This window comes from Cebidichthys violaceus, unplaced genomic scaffold (genome assembly GCF_023349555.1).
Source record: "Cebidichthys violaceus isolate CVI_PGR_0920_01 unplaced genomic scaffold, fCebVio1.0.p SCAF_8, whole genome shotgun sequence".
Lineage (NCBI taxonomy): Eukaryota > Metazoa > Chordata > Actinopteri > Perciformes > Stichaeidae > Cebidichthys > Cebidichthys violaceus.
In genome coordinates, this window is record NW_027176964.1 from 14,785,275 (window position 1) to 14,793,032 (window position 7,758).

Genomic DNA, 7,758 nt, shown 5'->3' on the forward strand with positions numbered 1-7,758 from the left:
TTTAATCTGTACAAAAACTAAAGTGAAAAAACCGACTGTTTTACAGTGTATTTCTTGGCCAGGACCAGTTGCAAGGCATTCAGCAGAGACCATAAAAATCAGGCACACAACCCCCATAAAACAGCAAAACTGTTGAATCCACACTTTGATTTTTGTCAGGATTCTTTTTTTTTTTTTCTTTTTTTTTTATCTAACTCTTGACAAGACAACGAATAAAAGTATTTCCCAAAATGTCAAACTGTTCCTTTAAACTTCCCATCGGGGAGATCTGACGGAGTTCCGTTTCTTCAGCTACTTTCACAGCTTGTCGTTTGAGCTCTTCGCTTCTGACACATGTAGCTGCCACCACCCTCCCGTTGCACTCTCAACTTCAGATGCACCTGTCATGTTGATTACACCCCCAACGGAGCATGTGCGCTATTCAGCGGCCATACATGCACCGCTATCTGAGCAATCTCCCCCTTTTGTTCAACTAAGATCACCTCTGACCTGCCTCTGCCAGAGGCCACATCTTCGTTAATGAGTAAACTGGATGTGAGAAGGCCACCAGCAAAAAGGAGAACACAAGCGCAATCTCGCAAGCTCGGTGAAACTACTTTTATGAAAGATTTAGGCCACTCCGGCAAACGTGTGTGTGTCTAATGCTGCAACGCTACATTGATGTCAGCGTAAGCCCTGTTCGTTAGGTGCATTATCTCGGAGCACTTGGGGAATCTGTAGGGAGTTCAATTTGAGGTAATGCTACTGCAATATGAAGACAAACAACAATGTGTTAACACAGCAGGCTTTCAGCTGAACAAAAGGCAAGAGGTAACACTAACACACAAATGGAAGGAGAAGAAAAAGAAAAAAAATGTCAAGAGTGCAAGACTACAACCAGCCCAAATGTTGTCCCTGCTTTTGTTATAATTGCGCTGGGATAACATGAAAAAGAAGTAACCGAACCACGCTCACCATTCTACAATAATTGCAAAAAGGGAAAAGGCATTATGGTCTTAATCGGATAAGATATAGCTCACATATCCACTCGCTGCTTTTGCTGTCAGGAGCTAAATTAAGTGTCTGGATTCCACTGGGAGACCCAACAAAGAAGCCTTTACTGGAGAAGTTAATGCTCTCTAGTGTTTTGTTCAGCTCCATCTTAAGCCCCACAACTCACACTGGGCTGCAGAGAACTGTCTTGGGATGACAACTGGAAATTGTGTGTCTGTGTGTGTGTGTGTGTGTGTGTGTGTGTGTGTGTGTGTGTGTGTGTGTGTGTGTGTGTGTGTGTGTGTGCGTGTGTGTGTGTGAGAGAGAATGTGTGTGTGTGCCTAACACATGTGTCCTACAATCAAGCCAGTGAGTGCAGCTTAGGATCTGTTGCAGAACATCCTCTGTAAGGAGATTACTATAGGCAGTTTGGTCGATTGGCAGAAGTCGGCGGTGAACTTTGGCACCAGTGTCCAAACACATGGCGACCTTTGCTTACATCCCGCCGAGCCGCAACATAAACACAACTCGTGGTCATTTGGGCCAACAGGATGTAGGAGGCATTATTTTTACCAGCAGCTTGATTTATAGCTGCTAGCTGTTTTCTTACTGCTTTTCCACAGCAATAGGCAAGGCCATTTTCCATCTTGCATGAGCACTCAAGCAGCAAACACAGGGCGTCATGATGGACATATGGTCCAGCACTGAATTGCGCATTTGAACTGGTCATGTTGGCTTTACCCAGGGGCGGGGATTTGAGTTTTGAAAGGTTAAAATCATTGAACGTCATGGAAGGAAGGGGTTAAACACTTCACCAACAGCCCCTCCTGAGAGATTACTTAAGAAACGGTTCAAGATGAGTCTTTGTAAAGCATATCTCTTTTTTATAATAATAAATAATACATAATAACAATAAGAAAAAAATGAGTCGTGAATACTTTAGTGCTGAGTGGCTCCTGGTAGTCTTATAAAGTCAATATGGTTGTAGGGTCAAAACCCATAACCGACGATAAAAAGTTGAATCCAAGCGTATTCAACGCAATAAACTCAAGATCATCATTGGCCAATGAAATCCACCTGTGCGCAACTGCACGCTCTGACGCATTTCAGACGCCCTCCACTACAGACGGTTCCGCAATTAGTAGGATTGTCCCCTAAAGTGACCCATGAACATGAATGATTCCCAAAAGGACTCACTCTCCTCCAGGCCTAATGCTGGTTTGAGGCTGCCGGTCAGACCGGTGCCGCTGCGCTGCGCGCTCCCATCCATCCATCCATCCACAGGTACTCATCCCCCCCCCCCCCCCCCCCCCCCCGGTGCCGCCCGCTGAACATTTTTTTTCTAACCGTGTCTGAGCACCGATCGATACACGTATCAACATATGCGTCATCATACACTCGTTCACTCGGCATCATAGCCGGTTAAACGCGCAGTCGTTTGAAGATGACTTACTGCTGTTGCGGCAGGACATCTCTTCATTTGAATATGTGTGGAGGGAGGGAGGGAGGGAGGGAGGAGGGGGCAGAGACGTGGATGAAAAAAAAAAAAAAAAGCTTTTAGCTTTTTTCCCGCTACTTGGCGTCTTATAAACCAACATAACCTACAGAAGACGCGCATCGTAATCAATTCAAAACGTGATGTCCATTTCAAATTGGTGCGCAATTCAATGTGGGACAGCGGGGTTATTTGACAGGCGACCGGCGTTTTGCGCTTTAAAAAGGACTCCACATTCAAATCCACCAAAGCACCATCGATGATCTTCCTCGCGAGCTCCTTTCTGATCTCATTCCTTTCAATTTGCGACCTCATTCGTTTCATTTCCAGCACACATGTAGACTGTTTCTCAGTCATCCACAGCGGACTGTTCCGCAACCCATTTTCGCATCCTATCCATAAATCTTGACTTGTCGCGGAGCTGCCTCGCATCCTTAATCAGCTCTACAGTTTCACAGTTTTAAACACTCCCGTTAATGGAGAAGCTCGGGACTGAGATGCCACTCACCTTATCTCAGTGGATGTTTCTCCGGAGTGTCCCATTTATCCGTTTTAATCCACATCTGTGTCCCCTTCATTTGAGCGCTCTAGTTCCCCCCCCCAATGAGGGAGAGAGACGGGGAGAGAGGGAGAGAGAGCGTGTTTAAGAACATCCATTTGTTAATTCCATTTCCAAGGTGAAATCACATTGCCTCGCTCTTTACGTGTATTCAAAATTCTTCCATAATTCTAAGATCCCGTAAAGCTCGCTCTTGTTTTTTTGTTTTTTCTTCTTCTTCTTCTTCTCCCCTCTCTCCAGCTCTGAAGTTGCCTGGTTACCCCTGTTTCTCATTCAAGGAGGCTGAGGGCTGCATACAGCGGCCAATCATAGCAGCAGCCGGAGAGATTAACTATTTCTTGGCTCCACTATATTCTAGACTCGGGCGAAAATGAGGAGAGTGGGCGGGGAAACTGGGCCCCCGGTGACAGAAAAAAATAAATTAAAATGCATAGAGAATAATGTAGAGAGAGGGGATCCGTTAGAGGGAGAGTGCGTGGAGGGGAGGGAGGGGGGGACGGAGGGGATTAAACATTTTCGAAAAATAAAGAGCTAGGGAGAGGAGGAGGGACCAGTTGCCACTTCTCACTACAACAAAGATGTAAGTGACTGATATTCCAGCCTTGAAGGATATTATGCAAACTGCAGCGGAGTAGTCTGCCGTCCATTCCTTCCCCTTCAGAGGACAATAGGTCTTAAAGGAGCAGAGATCAGTCTTATTTGTGAATTCCCCAAAATGCAATCCATCAGGGTAATTGATCCCCTTTAACCAGCCATCCTTCAAGTCAACGCTCTCCCCCCCCCCACACCCCACTCCTCCCTCCTCCCTCATCCCTGTCCCACTCCAGTCACCTCATCATAGGCTGTATTGATTTCAATCCCCCCCCCCCCCCAGCCGGGGTGAAAGGTGTAGGGGAGCGAGTCAGCTTCAGTCACTGGTACACGGCACGTGGGGCCTAATGACCCCCCACCTAGAGGGGGCTACTACATCCAGGTCAAGCCCCCCCTCCTCACTGACACACACACACACACACACACACACACACACACACACACACACACACACACACACACACACACACACCTACTGTACGGCCGTGACCTTTTTTTGAATGGCTTCAGCCTGCACACCAGTGGCTTCAGACTGGCCCCCACGGGGAGCCATGCAGAAGTGCTGGTGCATTATGGGGGAACCGTCGGGGGTCCCGACAGCGCAACAACAAGCCTCTCAAAGAGACAGCACCCGGTAGTTTGGGGGGGGGGAGGGGGTGACCCATGTGAGGGGGCGTGCATGAGACTGTCTGGCACATTCCAGCAGATAAAAGGAACCATGAAATATTTTTTGTTGCATCTTAAATGTCAACAGTCTTGTTTTTAAAAGCATTGTCTTACATTCTACATAACAAAAAGATGTCAGTTACATTCATGCTTTGGTGCAAAAAGAGTTCACACGCCACAACAACAAAAAAAATAAATGTTTTTCTTTTTGTGTTTTGTTGTTGTTGTTGTTGTGTTTCAGCCGCTGAGTGTGATTGATGCATCGCTGGCGTCACTCCATCCCACAGATTACAAATGAAAACAACAGTGTTGGGGTTCTCCCTCCCCCACTGCCGGACGAGAGCAGTGTGTGTGTGTGTGTGTGGGTGCTACATACACAACTGTACACACACACCCACACACACTGGCAGAAGTACACTCACTCCCACATACACTTAAGCGGTTGATTGACATGTAGCTCTTGGCTTGAGCACAGCTTAATCCCGCTGCTTTCACAGATGGACTCAGTCTTCCTCTTTTTGTCTGGTGTCACCAGCACTGGCATGTTATACATGTACACACACACACACACACACACACACACACACACACACACACACACACACACACACACACACACACACACACACACACACACACACACACAGTACAGTACCATGTACTTTTGTTTACTGGGGAGGGAGGCTGCTGTGTGGCTTCTAATCCCCTCTGTAACCCACCCTCCGTTTAGCAGGCCACCCCTGCTACTGTGTGTGTGTACACACACACAGTAGCGCACACACACACACACACACACACACACACACACACACACACACACACACACACACACACAACTCTTTGGTCATTAAAAAAACAAAGGAGGTCAGTATCAGGCAGCTGGGTCCTGTGAAGCGAGAGTTAATCCTCATTTTCAAGGCCCACAGACAAAAAGGAGCTTCACAGATGAAATGTTTCATGAGTTACACATGAACACGTCGCTCTTTTGCCACCTTGTTCATCCATCCATCCATTCCATCCACCTTTACAACAACAGAACAGAGTGTTGTTATTCAGGCTCTTCGTAGGTTGCCGCGGTGCATTATTAGCACAAATCAAGAGGGGGAAGATTAGACTTTTCTCCCCCTCCCTAATCGTATTCCACTTCTGCAAAGGCTTTGATTTCCATGTAGATGGAGCTGCGGTGATAACGGCGGGGAACTGCCCCGGAGAAATGAGGCAGAGCGATAAGATAAGGCGTGCAGATCCCCATCCAGACAAAAAAAAAAAAAAAAAAAAAGACAAAGACGGGAGTCATCACCCCACATGGCGGTTAATCTCCATTCAATCCAGAGATTACCGCAGTCAAAAATTCTCATCGCTGCACCCCGGCAAATGATTAGTCATCTCCCAGAGGAGAGGTGGTCAACGGATGCCGCCCCCCCTCCCCACACGCACCCCCCCACCCCTCACCCTCCAGCAAAACCTTGGATTGAAAGCTGATCAATAATAGTTCCTGGTTACAATGACAGAGCAGCGGCTTTGGGATCACGACTCAACATGTACTTCAGTGGCAGAAAAAAAAAAAAAAAGTGCTTATTGCTCAGCCGGTGACTTGCGACGGTGTTTCCTCGCCAAAGACCTGACCGCCGATTAGACCGTTCAGCTGCATTCTGGACAGAAGAAAAACAGCCACAGAACGAGCGCGTCCTCCAGGACAGAGGGCCGTTTTCTCAGCATTGAGCTCAACCTACACCGAGCTCTATGCTAATGAGCCGTTTCAATTAAGTCCAATCGTATTGTCGTATCAGCGTGTGCGATTAGCATTCAGAGAGGAACAGTGGGGAGAAGCCCGACATCGATAAATGACATGTGACCCTTGCACCCTTGCACCCCCCCCCCCCCCCCCCCCCACCCCCCCACCCCACCCCACCACACCCAATCCCTCGCAGGCTGGAAAGTTCCTCTCCCTTTATCAATCTCATCCAGGCCTCTTCATTTCCTGTAGCACGGCTAATCATAATGCACTCAGACACCAGTCGGTCTGGAGGCCGTAGTCCTCAGGGGATAAAGCGCTGAGCACCTGTGGCAAAGCAATACACCCCGCTTCTATTGAGGGAGATAAGCGGGTCGTACAAGCTAACCGTCAGAAACTTGTAGCAGCATAACTGTTAAAAACTGTTATAAAAAAGGCCCGAGACTCTCACCCCTCGCAACGACCGACGCGTTAACCCAAGACCCAGCTGCGAAACTGTGATTGTGGGCCAGTGCTGATGCTCACTGTGGTATTAAAATGAGTCTTTGCATTGCGCCACACGTTTAGCTTTGTGCGTAATGCTCTCTGCCATTGTTGTGTCTCGTCTCGAGTCTGAAAGCCACAACACCAGCTCATTAATCTCATGTAGCCAGAACAGCTGTCTTGTCAAGGTCACGAAGGTCCGGAAGAAAATCTTGCTCATAAAACTCGATGTAATTAGACCGTGGAAACTCTGACGCCGCAGCCACTCTACTTTCATTTGTGAAAATGGGAGCTCTGCTTTGCTTTCTGTTTGGGTAGAGAGAAAATCAAGGCTGCTGTGTCTTCTAACTAACCTTGGATTGCTTGAAATGTGCCCGAGTGTCATGTCTGAATCTCAAAATCATCAGCAGGGAACTTAAAATGATTGTGCAGTCTAACCACAGCATACAACGATACACGCCTTCGAAGCTCATAGGACATTAAATCACAAAAAAAACCAGGAAACAAAGCAGTGCCAGTTTTCATATTTGTAGGGAAAAGGCGATGCATTTTTATCCATCTGCTGAGCTTGCATTTTTAATTAGAAGCGCCAACACAATGTGGTCACATTGCATCTGTACACTTTTTGGATGCCGGATAGTGAACAGATATCTTTTGCCAGCTATTTGGGCAATCTGAACATCTTGATTATTGCCTGTTGTAGAAATGTGGCAAACTCCATGTTCCATTTGCATCTTTTTTTTTTAACTCCTGCATTCATGCCATATTCTTATTCTCATGCAGATTTCTATAATATTTAACCATTTTTGAACCGTTTGTCTTGTGTCGATGGGCCATAGACATCGTAGACGCCATATGTTCACATGTAAACTATTTCCATTTCTGGAAAAGTAATCTCATCCAAAGATTCACCCATCTCCGGATGTGTAAGTCTGAATACTCTACTTACATATGTGAAAACAGTGAGGTGACACCGTCTTTGCCCAATCAGCAACTCTGAGCACACACACACACACACACACACACAGCAGCTTCTTCAGGGTACCATGGAAACAAACGACACCCCGCTCATGTCCGGTTTTGTCAAAGAGGCCCTTTATTGTAGCGAGTGCTCCGAGTATTTAGAAACCCCATCACACGCACACACAAGCACGTATTGTACGCGCTCTTTTCCACCCACACATCGCTGTGATCAAATTGTCACAGGGGCCCGACGACAAAGACGCCGTGACAGTATGTGATTTATTGTGTCAGGAA

At 47.1% G+C, this 7,758-nt stretch overlaps 1 protein-coding gene across 2 annotated transcripts in view; it reads right to left on the reverse strand.

Annotated features, from left to right (window-relative positions):
• The window catches only part of LOC137892518 (disabled homolog 1-like), a 41,743-nt gene extending 38,369 nt beyond the window's left edge, over positions 1–3,374 (reverse strand). For both annotated transcript variants that reach the window (XM_068737725.1, XM_068737724.1), the window contains exon 1: positions 2,976–3,374. The gene's annotated coding sequence lies outside the window, so the exon portion shown is untranslated. The remainder of the gene's footprint in view (positions 1–2,975) is intronic.
• Between the last annotated feature and the right edge of the window lie 4,384 nt (positions 3,375–7,758).